Below are 18,800 nucleotides of genomic sequence, written 5' to 3' on the forward strand. Positions count from 1 at the left end.
AGACTTTGATGTCGCCGAAAACTACCTCTTATTTATTACACGTCTGATTTTTCTGAGCTAAGAGCTGCAGACTCGGATACAACTCCAGACCTGGAAAACTAGGACTTGCAAAAGGCACGGGAAGAAAGCCACCTTGTCGAGCTGGAAGACCGCTCTAAAGCGTGTTGGAATTTGTATCCTAAATGTCAATCGTCAGTATATTGATGATTGAATTTTGTAAATGAATTGACAAATTAATAAAGTGTTATTTGGCATTATTCATCATTTCATCTTCAAATGAACTCTTATATGATGAAGTCCTTAGGACTTATGTTATGATAAAGGAGGATTTATCTTTGAGTCCTTAAACTTGTTTGCGACGAAATGATATGTTGTTACTAGGACGACAACATTATCGAGATTAGGTCGTTGTGTGACATATATGTTGGTTGTCCTCTTAACCAAGGAGTGTGGAGACACTGGTATGCCACACAAGTGAAGTGTAGAAGTACATTTCACTAAACGTGACCAATTCCGGAACGCTCTACTGTCGAGAGATGTTCCGAGTGGATATGGGTATAAGTTTGGCCCTTTGACCTGAGACCGCAACCTGTGACTAGCAAGCAACTCACTGTACTTTGGTACCGGACTACCTGAATTTCTAATTCAGTGACGGAAGGTCACTGGGTGCAGTCAAGTACTTGCGTAGTCAGTTGTGAGTCAAGATGGAATTGACCCCTCCTGAAAACAGGAGATAATGTCTTGTGATTAATTTAGCAAAACCTTGGCCAGGGTAATCCCAGTGAGGAGTCACGGGATATCTAAAGTTAATCACATAATGGATGTACTAATTATAGGGTTGACAGTGAGCTCTAAGTCATCCTGGCATTAGGAGTCAAAGGGATTGAATTATACAGTAACCATAGTTCAGGGTTCCAGAATATTTGCTTCGCATATATTCGACCTATCCGGACGTCGGGTACCATTGCTAGATGGTCACATCGATTAGTGTAGAAGATTGTTCCTATACTACCGGCTTAGGTTCGAACCTATGAGGTCACACGCATAGAAGATTCCTGATTGATCAAGAAAGCTGATGAATGATTAAGAATCATTCAGGGGTAATTTGGTCAATTTGATTGGCAAATTATCTTATAAAATAATTAAAGTAATTATTGAAGGATTAATTAGTAATTAAATTACTAATAAACTCAATTTGATTGAGTCATTGGGCTAAAGATGAGCCAAATTGAATTGGATTCAAGTTTGGGCTCAATCAGGGTTTTGACCTGATTGGATTAGGTCAGAACCAAAAAGGACTTAAGCTGATCAAATTAATTTTAAATTAATTTGTTCTTAATTGGGGATTGACCTAATTGAATTAGGTCCAACACAAAGTAATAATTCAATTTGATTGAGTTTGCATGAGCCAAAATTGAATTGGATTCAATTTGAGCTCAATCAGGGTCTGACCTGATTAGATTGGGTTCAACCAAATTGCTTTGTTTTAATTTGGGTTTGACCAAATTTGATTAGGTGCAACCCAAGAGGATTAGGCTCAGATGATGTGGCAATTATTGGTGACATGGAATTGGATTTCATGAATTTTAAATAAACCAAAATTATTGCATGGCACATGGACCCATTGCTTGACACATGGCGACATTGTTTGTTATTTGAATTTAAATTCAAACATTAAGCAATGTGTTAAATGATTTTAATCACTCAAACCATCAGCCAAGGTGGCGTATGAGTTTTTGAATGGATTAAATTCGAATTTCAAGAGGTGATTTCGAAATTATGAAGTGTTTTACCTTGCCGCATGGATTTCAAATTCCTTCCCTCTTGCACATGTGTTTAAAATTTGAATTTAAATCAGATTTGGTTGAGATCTGATTTGGGTTGTTCCTATTCCTTTGCATGTGCCAACTAAAAGAGGTTTTCTGAAAATAAATTTCGAATTTTGAATGAAAATTCGGAGGCCATTAAAAGGGGTCAAATATGGGCACCAAAAACACATCCATTGCAGCCTTCTTCCTCACCCGCCTCCTCCTCCTCTTCTTCTCCATTTTAGATAGGGTTTTCAGGGTGAATATCTAGAAGATTCAAGATCAGATCTGAGTCCTCTACTTTCCTTACAAACCTCATCTCTATCTGCTTCAAGACGATTGATCAAGAGTTGATTGAATCCCGGCGGGCAGATTTCAGCTTTCAAGTGTTCTGCAGCTGCTAGCACTGTTGCGGAAGAAGATCCTTCAGGACTTCGCGTGTACTTCTCGTAGAGGCCATTCGTGTGCGTGGCTGCGAAGTCAAGAATCAGATTTACAACTTTCATCCATAATAAAAGGTATTAATCTAGCATTAATCATTTATTATGGTGTCAAGGTCTAGGTCCAATTCCCCGAGGTTTTACCCTCTTTTGGGGCTCCTCACGGAGATATCTCCAGAATCCATTCGATGGATATTCGGAGATTAATTGGAATAGAGTTCTTAAGTTTCAGATCTGATAGTTAATCATGCATAAAAGTTTTAGCATAATTGTTTAAACGATTCCGGCATAATCCTATGTGTTGTTAAGGTGCTGATTTCTAGATTTGATCTTGTAAGCATGCATGAATTAAATTGTTTGATTTGGTTTTTCCGCTGCGTTTTAAAACTTAAAAAGAACTACGTATGGCTTGATCCCCCTTATGAAGGGGTACGTAGGCAACCCGATCAGGTTCAGCCATGGTTTTCAAAAAAAAAAAAAAAATTCAGCATGCTAAACACCGAAGAACCTAGGATTCACTTTCAGTGGTATCAGAGCCAGGTTTATGTTTAAACTTTTATGTTTTAATTCTTACAATTAAATCTGAAATCATTAACATGTTTAGATTAGATCTAAAGTGCTTTTTATGATTGATTTAATTGCTGATTATGCATGATTAAGTAGATCTGAAATTTTGGATGCATATGATGCATGTTTGTGTTAGGATTAGTAACATGAATAAATCTAAAATCATAATATTGTTTAGATTAGATCTAAATAAAGTTTATGATTCATATGATCTCTGATTTTAATGAACAAATCAGATCTGAAAATAAAAGTGAAAAAACAAATACATAAGATGTATGTTGTTTGTATTAATTCATGTTGTTATGTATATGTGATGCATGAACATAAAACATAATGACTTAAACATGAATTAAATCTGATTACATGTGATTAATTACAAAAACTCAGATCTGAAAATGTGTTTTAAGAACTGAAAGATTGTAATTAATATGTAATTAAAAAGAAATATGCAATGATCAAAACTTTCATAAGTCTAAACTTAATTGAGAATTAAGTGTTATGAAATAGAATTGTAACTCAATTAATTGACATTGCATAATTCTTTGGGCATATGGGTTAGCTTGAATCAAGTTCTTAGGATTGGGTTAGACCTAAGGTTAGAATCAAACATGGTCTAATTAGAGTTAATTGATCAAATCTAATTAAGTAGTAACTAGATTAGGTCAAGGAAACTCTAGGTTAAATACAATAGTTGTAGATTGATCAATTCCATGTCTTTGATTAGACCAAGATGGAACTTGATTTAGGCTCAGAGGTGTAGCCCGAGTTATTTGAGTAATCAAATCGAAATTGATTAACCAGTCGGTGTCTAAGGTAAGTTTGGCAGTTTTGACCGGTGGTTTTTAATTGGGAGCTACTCGCACTGATTCGTCTTTGTCGAGTTAATGGCATATCCCTTCCACCGATCTCACTTACCTGGCCGACATGGTCAATTACATTTTGATTGGATCACTTAATGATTCGAGTTAGCCCATGCCTTAAGGAAAATCAGTATGACTGATTTAGGTGTCTCCTTAACCGGTTTGAGTCTAATCTGATTTGGTGAAGTCAGTGGGAGAAATTAGACTAACCGGATCTTCTCATCTATCCTAATTATGAAATCCTCTAAAATTATTAGGTCCTTAAAATGAAATGGTTATGGAGATAACTAGGTCATAGCCTCCCATTAAGTTGGGTGATAATGGGTCCAATGTTTTGATAATTATTGGAGGCGCGACACGCCTGGTACTTATCAAGCATTGGAATTGTCATTCAATATATGATGAGTTAAGTGTACCTTCAATAGGCGATCAGGTGAGCCGAGCCACACTCGGGCTTGGTCGTCTATTAGTTGATTAGACTTAACCCTATCATTTAATGGTTGGACCTGACTAGGGTATTCGGTGGAGGCGCCACACGCCTGCCGGAAAACCTAGGGCAAAATCATCACTAGAAGTTGCTTGGTGAAGCAATTGGTTAAGAACCTACCAATAGGTGCATATGGGTTGGCCGAGCCACACTCGGGCCTATATGTGATCTATTGGGTTCTAGTGCCCACTAAAGAATTAGGAGTAATTTTTCGAATTAGAGGTAGAGGCTACCAATTTGTGTAAAATAGTGGGAATACCTTTAGACTAAAGTCCAAGTCTATTGAGTTTAGTCAATTCATATACTAATAGCCAAATTTTCTTTTTATGCAGAAATGGCCACTAATTTGTCACTTCGCTCATTGTTGGACAATGACAAGTTGACTGGTCCAAATTTCAATAATTGGCATAGGAAACTGAAAATAGTGCTAGAGCATGAGAGGATCCTTTATGTGATAACGGATCAAGCACCTGAGCAGCCCGCTGCTAATGCATCAAGATCGGCCAGAGACACTTATCAGAAGTGGCTCAGTGACCGGATCACTGTTCGATGCATCATGTTGGCAGCAATGAGTGATGAGTTTAGTAGGCGTTTTGAGAATACGCAGCCGGAAGATATCATTCAAGTGTTGAATGAATCATTCGGCGTTCCTGACGACGTTGAGAGGCACAAAACTAGTTGTGCCATCTTCAGCGCCCGAATGAAAGATGGGACCTCGATAACTGATCATGTACTGTACATGATTGAGTTGATCGAGCGTCTAAGCTCTCTTGGCTTTCCCCTTCATGATCAATTGGGGAAGGATGCCATACTAAACTCATTGCCTGGATCATATCGTCCTTTTCTCACTCATTTTCGTATGACGAAACCTGTAGTGAATTATCACCAATTATTGGGGTTACTACAGACGTTTGAGAATGATCACCAACTTCTTAAGAAGACGGTGAATTTAGTGGGAGGTTCATCCAAGGGTCGCTCCTTTAAGAAAGGGAAAAAGAAAAATAAAATCCAAAAGAAACAGGTGCACCATGCTCAGCCTAGTCAGAAAAAGAATAAAAAGGCTGATCAGAGCAAGGCGGAGTGCTTCTTCTGCAAGAAGCAAGGACATTGGAAGAGGAACTGTCCTCTTTACATTGCATCCCTCGATCCGAACCGGCCTAAGAAAAGTGGGCAATCAGTTGCCAATCAAGGTACTTATATGATAACACCTTGCAATTTTTCTATTTGTGATAATTCGACCTGGGTATTGGATACCGGTAGTCCTTTTAATATTTGCAATTCGTTGCAGGGGCTACAAGTCAGTAAGAGGTTTGAAGAAGTAGAAAGGTTCCTGAATGTTGGAGATGGAAGACCAGTTCCAGTTCTAGCTTTAGGAATTCTTAAACTTGAATTCAGCTCTCATGTAAATGTCCTTAGTGATTGTCACTATTGTCCAAGTTTTCTATTGAATATCATTTCTGTAGGCCTTTTGGCCAAAAATGGTTATGAAATATCAATAAAAAAGGATTATTGCAATGTCATTTGGAATGGTGTTGTTGTAATGAATGGAATTCTGAGTAATGGCATTTACATTTTGTCACAGCCTGTTCATGTAATGTATAAATCCAATAAGCGCCCTAGAATAGATAATGTCACGGATGTCTACCTTTGGCATCATAGGCTAGGTCATATTAACAAGAATAGGATGAACAGGTTAAGTAAAGAGGAAATCCTTGATTTTAATGATTGTGAATCATTGACAACCTGTGAATCATGTCTTCTTGGTAAAATGACCAAATCACCTTTTACCGGAAAAGGTGAACGAGCCAGTGATTTATTGACCCTTGTACATTCTGATGTATGTGGGCCAATGAGCACAGATGCTAGAGGTGGGTATTCATATTTCATTACGTTTACAGACGACCTTTCTAGGTATGGTTATGTCTATTTAATGAGACATAAATCTGAATCATTTGAAATGTTCAAATTATATCGTAATGAAGTAGAAAAACAAACTGGAAAGTGTATTAAAACTCTTCGATCAGATCGAGGAGGTGAATACCTCTCCAGTGAATTTTTGACATATCTAGGAGAAAATGGGATTCTCTCCCAATGGACTCCTCCTGGTACACCACAATATAATGGTGTGTCAGAAAGGAGAAATCGAACTCTGTTAGACATGGTTCGATCCATGATGGGGTTTGCTAATCTGCCCATATCCTTTTGGGGATATGCTCTTGAGTCAGCCTGCTATATTCTAAATAAGGTTCCAAGTAAGTCCGTAAATAAAACACCACATGAGATGTGGACTGGACGTAAGCCGATGCTCTCTCACCTTAGGATTTGGGGGTGTCCGGCGTACGTCAAACGTTTGAAGACAGACAAACTTGAACCCAAGTCTGACAAATGTTTCTTTGTTGGTTACCCTAAAGAAACTAAAGGATATTACTTCTACTTTGCTGAAGAACAAAAGTTGTTCGTAAGCAATAGAGCAATTTTCTTAGAAAAGGAGTTCCTTGGTGAAGGAACAAATAGCTCTAATGTTGAGCTTAGAGAAGTTCAACATGTAGAAGATCCGACACCATCTACTGAACCAGTTGAGTCGGATTTGATTAGATCAGATCCAGAACCCATATTAGATGCACCATTAAGGCGATCGGGTAGAGTACCACGTCAGCCGGACAGATACTACGGTTTCTTGGTCCGGGATGGGGATCCTATCGAACTTGATGAAAACGATGAGGATCCGATCACATATATGGATGCAATGCAGAGGTATGACTCTGATAAATGGCTTGGAGCCATGCAATCCGAAATGGAATCCATGAAGGTCAATGATGTTTGGACATTAGTTGACCCACCCGAAGGAATTAAACCCATAGGGTGTAAGTGGATATTCAAAAGGAAACGGGGCGCAGACGGAAAGGTAGAGACCTATAAAGCCCGTCTGGTTGCCAAGGGTTATCGTCAACGTTATGGTATTGACTATGACGAGACGTTTTCTCCTGTGGCAATGCTCAAGTCCATTCGGATTGTGCTTGCGATAGCAGCACATTTAGACTATGAAATCTGGCAAATGGATGTAAAGACCGCATTTCTAAATGGAGATTTAGAAGAGGAAGTGTATATGATACAACCTGAAGGTTTTACATCTGCAGATGAGTCTAAAGTGTGCAAGCTTCAAAAATCCATTTATGGATTAAAGCAAGCTTCACGGAGTTGGAACATACGATTTGATAAGGTGATCAAATCATATGGCTTCATTAAGAATGAAGAGGAACCTTGCATTTATAAATGGGCAAATGGTTCAGTTATTATATTTCTTGTTTTGTATGTGGATGACATTCTTTTAATCGGGAATGACATTCCTGCATTACAAGGAATAAAGGTTTGGCTATCATCTCAATTTGCCATGAAGGATTTGGGAGAAGCATCTTACATCCTAGGGATGAAGATCCATAGAGATAGATCTAGAAGATTGCTTGGATTATCCCAATCCACATACATTGATACTATACTGAAGAGGTTCAGTATGATTAATTCCAAGAAAGGCTATCTTCCGATGGGCCATGGAATTAACCTCTCTAAAAGGGATTGTCCGACAACCCCTCAAGAAAGAGAGAGTATGGATAGAATTCCATATGCTTCGGCAGTGGGATCTATAATGTATGCCATGACATGTACTAGACCAGACGTGGCATACTCACTAGGAGTAGTGAGCAGATACCAGTCTGATCCAGGTAGCAACCACTGGAAGGTTGTAAAAACCATCCTTAAGTATTTGAGAAATACTAAAGATCAGTGGCTTGTCTATGGTGATTCTGACTTAAAACTTGAGGGATATACTGATTCAAGTTTTCAGTCAGATCAAGATGATAGCAAGAGCGTGTCAGGATATATCTTCACTCTTAAGGGTGGGGCCATCTGCTGGAAGAGTTCCAAGCAGCATACAGTGGCAGATTCTACATGTGAAGCAGAATATATCGCAGCATCTGATGCCGCCAAGGAAGCTGTATGGTTGCGAAAGTTCATCAACGAGCTTGGAGTGACACCCTCCATTGATGGTCCAGTGCCTGTATTTTGTGACAATACTGGGGCCATAGCTCAAGCAAGAGAACCCAAAGCACATCAGCGGACCAAGCACATTCTACGTCGCTACCACCTGGTTCGAGAGATCATCGATCGAGGTGATATTGATCTTCAGAAGATTGACACAAAAGAAAATCTGGCTGACCCATTTACCAAAGTCCTCGGCATCAAAGAGTTCGACGAACACAAGTCGAAGATGGGTATTAGATACTGTGCCGATTGGCATTAGGCTAAGTGGGAGTTGTTGGAATTTGTATCCTAAATGTCAATCGTCAGTATATTGATGATTGAATTTTGTAAATGAATTGACAAATTAATAAAGTGTTATTTGGCATTATTCATCATTTCATCTTCAAATGAACTCTTATATGATGAAGTCCTTAGGACTTATGTTATGATAAAGGAGGATTTATCTTTGAGTCCTTAAACTTGTTTGCGACGAAATGATATGTTGTTACTAGGACGACAACATTATCGAGATTAGGTCGTTGTGTGACATATATGTTGGTTGTCCTCTTAACCAAGGAGTGTGGAGACACTGGTATGCCACACAAGTGAAGTGTAGAAGTACATTTCACTAAACGTGACCAATTCCGGAACGCTCTACTGTCGAGAGATGTTCCGAGTGGATATGGGTATAAGTTTGGCCCTTTGACCTGAGACCGCAACCTGTGACTAGCAAGCAACTCACTGTACTTTGGTACCGGACTACCTGAATTTCTAATTCAGTGACGGAAGGTCACTGGGTGCAGTCAAGTACTTGCGTAGTCAGTTGTGAGTCAAGATGGAATTGACCCCTCCTGAAAACAGGAGATAATGTCTTGTGATTAATTTAGCAAAACCTTGGCCAGGGTAATCCCAGTGAGGAGTCACGGGATATCTAAAGTTAATCACATAATGGATGTACTAATTATAGGGTTGACAGTGAGCTCTAAGTCATCCTGGCATTAGGAGTCAAAGGGATTGAATTATACAGTAACCATAGTTCAGGGTTCCAGAATATTTGCTTCGCATATATTCGACCTATCCGGACGTCGGGTACCATTGCTAGATGGTCACATCGATTAGTGTAGAAGATTGTTCCTATACTACCGGCTTAGGTTCGAACCTATGAGGTCACACGCATAGAAGATTCCTGATTGATCAAGAAAGCTGATGAATGATTAAGAATCATTCAGGGGTAATTTGGTCAATTTGATTGGCAAATTATCTTATAAAATAATTAAAGTAATTATTGAAGGATTAATTAGTAATTAAATTACTAATAAACTCAATTTGATTGAGTCATTGGGCTAAAGATGAGCCAAATTGAATTGGATTCAAGTTTGGGCTCAATCAGGGTTTTGACCTGATTGGATTAGGTCAGAACCAAAAAGGACTTAAGCTGATCAAATTAATTTTAAATTAATTTGTTCTTAATTGGGGATTGACCTAATTGAATTAGGTCCAACACAAAGTAATAATTCAATTTGATTGAGTTTGCATGAGCCAAAATTGAATTGGATTCAATTTGAGCTCAATCAGGGTCTGACCTGATTAGATTGGGTTCAACCAAATTGCTTTGTTTTAATTTGGGTTTGACCAAATTTGATTAGGTGCAACCCAAGAGGATTAGGCTCAGATGATGTGGCAATTATTGGTGACATGGAATTGGATTTCATGAATTTTAAATAAACCAAAATTATTGCATGGCACATGGACCCATTGCTTGACACATGGCGACATTGTTTGTTATTTGAATTTAAATTCAAACATTAAGCAATGTGTTAAATGATTTTAATCACTCAAACCATCAGCCAAGGTGGCGTATGAGTTTTTGAATGGATTAAATTCGAATTTCAAGAGGTGATTTCGAAATTATGAAGTGTTTTACCTTGCCGCATGGATTTCAAATTCCTTCCCTCTTGCACATGTGTTTAAAATTTGAATTTAAATCAGATTTGGTTGAGATCTGATTTGGGTTGTTCCTATTCCTTTGCATGTGCCAACTAAAAGAGGTTTTCTGAAAATAAATTTCGAATTTTGAATGAAAATTCGGAGGCCATTAAAAGGGGTCAAATATGGGCACCAAAAACACATCCATTGCAGCCTTCTTCCTCACCCGCCTCCTCCTCCTCTTCTTCTCCATTTTAGATAGGGTTTTCAGGGTGAATATCTAGAAGATTCAAGATCAGATCTGAGTCCTCTACTTTCCTTACAAACCTCATCTCTATCTGCTTCAAGACGATTGATCAAGAGTTGATTGAATCCCGGCGGGCAGATTTCAGCTTTCAAGTGTTCTGCAGCTGCTAGCACTGTTGCGGAAGAAGATCCTTCAGGACTTCGCGTGTACTTCTCGTAGAGGCCATTCGTGTGCGTGGCTGCGAAGTCAAGAATCAGATTTACAACTTTCATCCATAATAAAAGGTATTAATCTAGCATTAATCATTTATTATGGTGTCAAGGTCTAGGTCCAATTCCCCGAGGTTTTACCCTCTTTTGGGGCTCCTCACGGAGATATCTCCAGAATCCATTCGATGGATATTCGGAGATTAATTGGAATAGAGTTCTTAAGTTTCAGATCTGATAGTTAATCATGCATAAAAGTTTTAGCATAATTGTTTAAACGATTCCGGCATAATCCTATGTGTTGTTAAGGTGCTGATTTCTAGATTTGATCTTGTAAGCATGCATGAATTAAATTGTTTGATTTGGTTTTTCCGCTGCGTTTTAAAACTTAAACAGAACTACGTATGGCTTGATCCCCCTTATGAAGGGGTACGTAGGCAACCCGATCAGGTTCAGCCATGGTTTTCAAAAAAAAAAAAAAAATTCAGCATGCTAAACACCGAAGAACCTAGGATTCACTTTCAAAGCGATCCTGCCCATTGCTTCTGAGCGAGTCCGGGCATATCAAAGGCTTTGCCGAGCTAACCGTTCCTTCGTTGCCTCTAGTTTGATTAAGGGTTCTTTTTCTTTGCCTTTCGGCTAGTGTGAAATGAAATCCTGGTGCCAGCTGAGCTAGAATCATTCTTCAACCTTCGTCCAGGCGCCTAACTCGAGTGATTCTTCTTCTATTAGCTAGTACAAGATCAGGTGATGCGGCAGATAGACGTATAGGATGAGTGCGCAAGTCTGGACTTCTGATGACCCAAAGATTGATTCATAGATTGATTTTGATGATCACAAAACCTTGAAGTATAGATACTAATGTTTATGTTGCAAGGAGAAAGATATTTATTTTGCAAGGAACATAGCAAGTTGGGAGAACACAAGAAGGCCTCCAAAGCTCTCAAGTTGGAAGAAAGCTACAATTTATTGGCCCAAGCTTAAAGTTCAAAGGATTCAAATTGGAGGAGTAAAATCAAAGGAAAAAATTCAAAAGAATAGTCTTCGAGTCGACTCCTGAGGAATTCGAGTCGACTCCAATGTTTACCGAGTCGACTCCGGGGAAGTATGAGTCGACTCCTAGGAGTCACAGGCAGAAAAGTCAGAGAGCAGTTTTCGGGTCTGAGATTCGAGTCGACTCCAGTGGAACGCGAGTCGACTCCGATGGTTGGTAGGTCGACTCCAAAGAAAGCAAGAGTCGACTCTCAGCGGAACACAAGGAAAAAGTCAGAGAGCATTTTTGGGACTCTGAGATTCGAGTCGACTCCCGCATTGCACGAGTCGACTCCGAGACTCCGCGACCATCAACAGACAGAAAACCAAGTTACTGCCTCTGAGATTCGAGTCGACTCCCAGACAGCTCGAGTCGACTCCAAGGCAGCGCTACACCAAGATGGCAGAAGGCTGTGTTTCGCAAACTGAGAGCCGAGTCGACTCCAAGGAAGTTCGAGTCGACTCCAAGACTGGACGAGCCAAAAGACAGAGGATCGGGAGTTCGGGCTCTGAGATTCGAGTCGACTCCCAGGACAGTCGAGTCGACTCGAGAGGACAAAATTCAAAATTGGATCCACGGACTTCAGTGGATGAGCCGACTCCGAAATTGCCAGGTCAGCTCCAGAAGTTGGCGAGTCGACTCCAGATTAAGACGAGTCGACTCCCAGTCAAGGCATGCACTTTAATTCAAATTTGGAACAGTGGCCGAGTCGTCTCCAGTAAAGCACGAGCCGACTCCTGCAACAGGCGAGTCGACTCCTGATCGCGCGAGTCGACTCCAATCCCAACGGTAATATTGTCAGGAAGTGCAGACTGTGTCCAACGGCTCTATTTTTGTCTCTAACGGCTATATTCTTGTTTCCACGCCATCTAAAGCTATAAAAACAAGAAGAGAGCTAGGAGAGAACTTATGGAAGTGGGAGAAATCATCTAGGAAAGAGATCTCAAAGAGATTACAAAGGAAATCTCCCATAAGCACAAAAGGGCCATCCAAAACGAAATAGAGAGAAGAAGAGCATCCAAGTGAATCCGAAAGCTTCCTCTCCATCCGTGTGCTGCCTCGGGGATCCTCTACTTCATGCCAAATCAGAGGAGGATCAAGTAAAGAAGAAGCCGAGCTCCTCCATCTTCAAAACTCGTTTGAGGGCTTCTCTTTACTCTATTTGTTTATATTGTCATATTTGTTTGTTTAAGAAGCTTTGTTTTGTTCTATACTTTGTTTTAATATCTTGTAACTTGATTCAATCAAGGGATTGAATCAAGGGGTTAAGGTTTGTTGGTGAGCCAAAGAAAAACCAACGGTGATAAGGTTGGTTGGTGAGCCAAGTTAAAACCAACGTGTGTAAGGGTTTGATTGTGAGCCCGGAAAAACAATCGGGGTTGGTTCTAGTCGGTGAGCCTGGAAAAACCGACCGAGTTCGTTGTGCGCTCGTAAAACAACAAGTTGGGTTGTGAGCTTGTAAAACAACCGGCTGTAATCGGTAGGATTATAGTGAAATTCCCAAGAGGTCTTGGGGAGTGGATGTAGGTGCTGGGGTGCACCGAACCACTATATGTCCTTTGTGTTTGTAATGCCTCTAGTTATTGTCTAACTAACACACTTACTTACTTAGATAAATTGCTTGCTTAATTCTTATCCGCACTTCCCTTAGTTGCAAGCATATTTAATCAAGTCGAAGTCTATACATCAATCCCTTGCTAAGTTTAACTTTCACTGTGCATCTATACAACTTAGCATAGTTAATCAAAAAGTTTAAGAAGTAGCATAAAAGTTTTAAAAGACCCAATTCACCCCCCCTCTTGGGTTGTATCTACTGGGCAACAAGTGGTATCAGAGCAGGTGCTCAAGATTAATTATTGATCTCACGATCAAGAGCCAAAGATCATGACAACTCAAATAGATAGTTTTCTAGGAGAAGGACAGTTAATTGATAGGCCTCCACTGTTTAATGGCATAGACTACACATATTGGAAAGCACGCATGCGCATTTTTATTCAATCACAAAACTATTATTTATGGAAAATCATAATAAATGACCTTCATACACTCTCTCAAACTATTAATGAAAAGGACTTAGCACAATTGGATGCTAATGCTATGAACATATTATATTGTGCTATTCATGAAACGAAGTTTAATGAAATTTCTGCATGCTTATCTGCTAAGGAGATCTGGGATACTTTAGAAACTATTTATGATAAATCTCAGATTAGCTCACATGTGCTTCAATTGCGTACTAACAATGAGATTGCAGAATCCTCCACAGTAGCCGAGTCGACTCCCAGTTTGTCCGAGTCGACTCCTAGAGAAGAACAGTCTGAAAGGCAGAGACACAGTCTTGAAGACCCTGTGAACGAGTCGACTCCAAGTAGTTCCGAGTCGACTCCCAAGCTAGCCGAGTCGACTCCAATAAGGTCCGAGTCGACTCCGAGGCAAATCAGCTTCCTAAAGACAAAGAAAAAGAGGAAGCAAGAAGAAAGGAAGAAAGAGATAAAAAGGAAGAAAGCCTTGACCAAGAAAGAGTCAAGCCAAAAAATAAAGGTTAGGAGCAACAATGATGATATTAGCTCCAAGAAACTACAAGAGGTAACTGATTTGTGCTTTATGGCACAAGAAGACAAGGTAAAATCTGAATCTACTCTTACCTCAAATGATTTTCAAAAAGAATTCTCTTATGATGAATTATTAAATGCTTTTCATGAGTTGTATAGTGAATGTAGAAAATTAACTGTAAAGAATAAAAATCTTAAGAAACTAAATTCTGAAAATGAAAGCTTAAGGTCATTTTCAGAAGAATTGATTCAGAAAAATCATAGCTTAATTAAAGAAAATCAAAACTTAAGTAAAGAAATTAACCAATTAAGATGTTTTATTAACAAATTCACTGTAAGTTCAGAAAGATTAAAAATGATGTTTGAAAGCCAACATGCTGATTTTGATAAATCAAAATTTAGCTTGACTCCTTCACTTAGCCATAAATCTTTAGAGAAAAAGGTTATCAATTTACCAAGCAAACCATTAAATAAGATAACTTATTTCAAAAATGAAAAGAATGGGAATAACAACTTTACCTATCGTTCTAGTATAATTAAATCAAATGGTAAAGTTATTACTATTAAACAGATATGGGTTCCAAAAGGAACCATATGTCCTAACTCTCAAGGACTCAAGCAAGCTTGGGTACCCAAAATGAGAAAATGAGGATGTACACATAGGTGTACCAAGGTACCTATGGAACATAAAGAAACTTAAAAAGTTATTAACAAAAAAAATAATAATGAAATCAGTAATTCTTGCATCTCATCATTATTTGTGCTTTAGTATTTGATATGATTTGCTAGTAGTGATCAATTTTGTGATATAGAAAATACTTTTGGAAATATAATCAAATCTCTTCATTTTTTAGTATACTTTACTCACTATTGGATAAGTTGCTAAATGATTAATCAATTTATTAAGAATAACTCTATGAATTCTCTATATGCTTGATTGAGAGTTATTATCCATGGCATTATTGTTTATTGATCATAGATATGATAATGTGTACTTGGTATGCTTTTGAATATATGCACTCTGAATACCAAGAAACCATCCTTGGCATATAAAATCAACTCATGCTAGTATGTACTTAATCTCAAAAGACCTTGCCATAGGCTTACTTAGATTATCTACTTAAAGGTCAAAGTTTTGCTATGCATGCTAACTAAGGAAACAAACAAAAATCATTTCTAAATCAAAAGATGTTGTTTCCATCTCCAAGTTTTTCAAAAGCTTACATTGGATTTATTCTTGAAAAATAAAACTGAAGTATTTTTCTGTATTTACTAAATCTTGTAAAAGTGGTTCAAATGATAAAGGTTTCCAAACTGTGAAGATAAAGAGTATCATGGCACAGTGTTGAAAACCAAAATCCTGATAAAGGTTATACAGAAAATAATATTAAATCCAATGATTTCAGCACCAAGGACACCATAAGCAAAATAGGATTAATAGAATTCTTGAAGAAATGAAAAAGACAATTATGTATGATAGTCATCTACTTAAATAATTTTTAAAAGATTATCATCACTGCTTGTCATACATATGATTTCTATTTTTGATGAAAATTTTGATCTTCTGAAAAATGGAAAATGAATCATTGCATATCTTTCATATTTTTCAGTCGTACATGTTATTATGAAAATAATGCCAAATCTGATAAAGATACTTCTATCCTTGGATATCATTCATCAAGCAATGCATATAGAACATTCATGAAAAATTCTAGTTGTAGAAGTATCAATTCATTTTATTCTTTATGAGACTAATGATTTATTATCAAAATACTAAAATCAAATTATATGGTTAATCTTTTACATATGCACTTAATGAAGAAAAATTGATGACTACTAAAAGACTAAATCAAGAAAAGAGGAAATAGATCTTGATAAAGATTCTTGCATGATTAGAAGTAAAGATCATCATTATCATGTGCTTGCTTCATGAGCTTTATATTCTGTCAAATGAATGTGTAGAATTCACTCCTATGTGGTTACTTCATTAAAAAGGAGATCTATGAAAAATAACCACCATATTTAAAAATACACATTACATATATGATAAAGCAATATGTGATTTAGAACAAGCATCAAAAGCATGATATATAAAAGCTTAAGCAACCTTTTTGATAGAAAGTAATAGTGATAAATCTATGCATCAAAAAGATGAATTTGTGATATCTTATTTGCTCAAAGTATGCATTGATGACATCATTTTTGGTTCTACTAATGAAGAGTTATATTGCAAAGTGAGTTTGAAATATGATGAATGAATTAACATCTTCTCTCAAACTCCAAATTAAGACAAACAGGAAAGGGGATCTTCATTGACCAACGTTAGTCCACAAGAAAACTCTTATAGAAGATTGGCATGAAGAAGGTATATCTATGACCCCATCTTGTAGAATTTGAAAAGGATGAGCAAAGTAGATCTATTGTGTTAAAGCTGTATTGAAGCATGATAGAATAATTATTTTATCATACAGCTAGTAGACCAGATTGTATGCTCATTATGTGACCTTGTGCAAGACTTCAATCTAATTTTAATTAATCATATTTTATTGATAACAAATAAATCATAATCTGAATTTTGATAGAAACAAACGTTTAAGATAAGTTGATTAACACTAGGCTAACTTATCTTATTAATAATTATCTTAAGCAAATAGAATCCAAACTAAATTGATCTTGAAAATAAGAAATTGATTTGACCTCGATAAATCTTTCTATTGCCTCACATGCTTGTCCTTGAACTATCTTGGTTAATAAAACTATCTCATTAGTTCAAGTGATATGTGCTTGCTTATATTTAGGCATTCTCTTGAAGTAAAGTGACTCAATATTCAACTATTGTCTTACCTTATGTTGAGTCATCTAGTTTTAAAAAATATATATGTTGGATGAATGCTTTGTATCTTAAAGAAACTAATGACCTTCCTTCAAGAAAGAAAAATGAGAAATTTCAACTTGAAGGATATCTTCATGTAAGATACACTAAACATTCACATGCAAACAAGAGAGAGGATCTTCTTCAGCCAAAAGTTCACACATAAGAAATCTAGTTTGGCTTGAAGAACATATAATGAATAGGTAATTTTAGATACCTTTCTCACAAATTAATTGAGCAAAGTCAATAACTTAAATCCTATTATGGCATGATTAAATTCTTTAATTATTAATTTTTGATATCATGTCTATATGTGTATTGACTGACTTATACTTTTAGAAATTGTTTCATGGTTTGCTCAATCTAAAATATTTCTATGGCTGTATCATAACCATGAAATACACAAGTATATGATTAAAACTCTGATTTAGAATGACTTGTGAGAAGCTATGAATCCTTGAGCATAATGAAAATGTTGTTTGCATGATATACATATATATGATACGTAAGATTAATTCTCTATTCTGCTCTCTCATGAAAATTACTTGAGAATAACAAAAAGAGAGAGAGATAAAGAAAAGAAAATGGATATTATTCAAGAGAAGTAAAATTCAAGTAGAGGCAAACACTTCAACCTTAAGGAAAAGCAAAACAAACTTAATATATTCGACACATTTGTGAGACTTGTGTGAGCATTCTTTTGGAAGGGATAAAATCCATAATTAATTACACTTAAACAGGGAGGTTTTGAAGTAAACATTTTAACCTTTCTATATTGCTCATCATAGGGATGGTGCCAATGGGGAGGCTAGTGGTAGTACCCGGCACTATTTGACCCAACTATTCGGTGTAGGGCATATTAGGGACGGCACAAGAGGGAGGCTAGTGGTAGTACCTCGTGCCCCTTCCCAACTCCACCGGATAGGGAGCAAATAGAGTATAGAGCATAAGAAAGTTATAAATGAAAAACAAAGTAAATGAAAGTAGAATTAAGTCAAATTTTTAATCACTTGAAAACACACTTTAAGGATGAAATCATTGCAAGATTATATTTAAATAGGGAGAGTTTATTTGAAAAGAATTGATTTTGATCCTTGACATTCTTGTTCTTAGTATTTTAATGCATGACTTAACACATGGTATATTTTGCATATGGTAGATGTCTTGATTTATGGATTCTCAATATTTTATAATGTTTCATACTTGGACAATTTGATTGAATGTTTGAATTGCTACATAACATCTTTTGTTTAGTTTTATTGAAAAGAAATTTCAGATTTGTCATTCACAATCATTGTTAAAATCTGAAAGCTAAATAAAATTGTAGAAAGGAAAAGAGAAGAACATCTCTATTTAGGAAAAATAAATTGATATTGATCTATCTTTCTACTTGCCTAACTTTGATACATAATGTCCTAATACTTGTTAAAATATCCTTTATTTTGTATCGAAACTCAAAATTAAACACAAAGATTCTGAAAGTGCTTTAATGTTATTGAAATATGTATTTTTCAATCGTAACAATTTAAGATGAGCTACATTGTGAAAGATACATATCTCATATTATGACTTAGAAAGCTTCTATTGAAAATCCTATGTAATTCAGAATCCGATTTTGTATAAAAGTTTAAACTCCATATGATTATTAAATAAAATGTTAATGTAAGAAAAACAGAATTTATTTTGATTGCTCCGATACGCATCCGAAACATATCATTTCTTACCTTCAAAGTATACTAATTTTGATTCAAATGATGTGTCTTACGATGATCTTGATTGCAAGTA

The sequence above is a fragment of the Phoenix dactylifera genome, chromosome 3, assembly GCF_051530095.1.
Source record: "Phoenix dactylifera cultivar Ajwa chromosome 3, Ajwa_hap1_PhDact_Kaust_v1.1, whole genome shotgun sequence".
Classification (NCBI taxonomy): domain Eukaryota; kingdom Viridiplantae; phylum Streptophyta; class Magnoliopsida; order Arecales; family Arecaceae; genus Phoenix; species Phoenix dactylifera.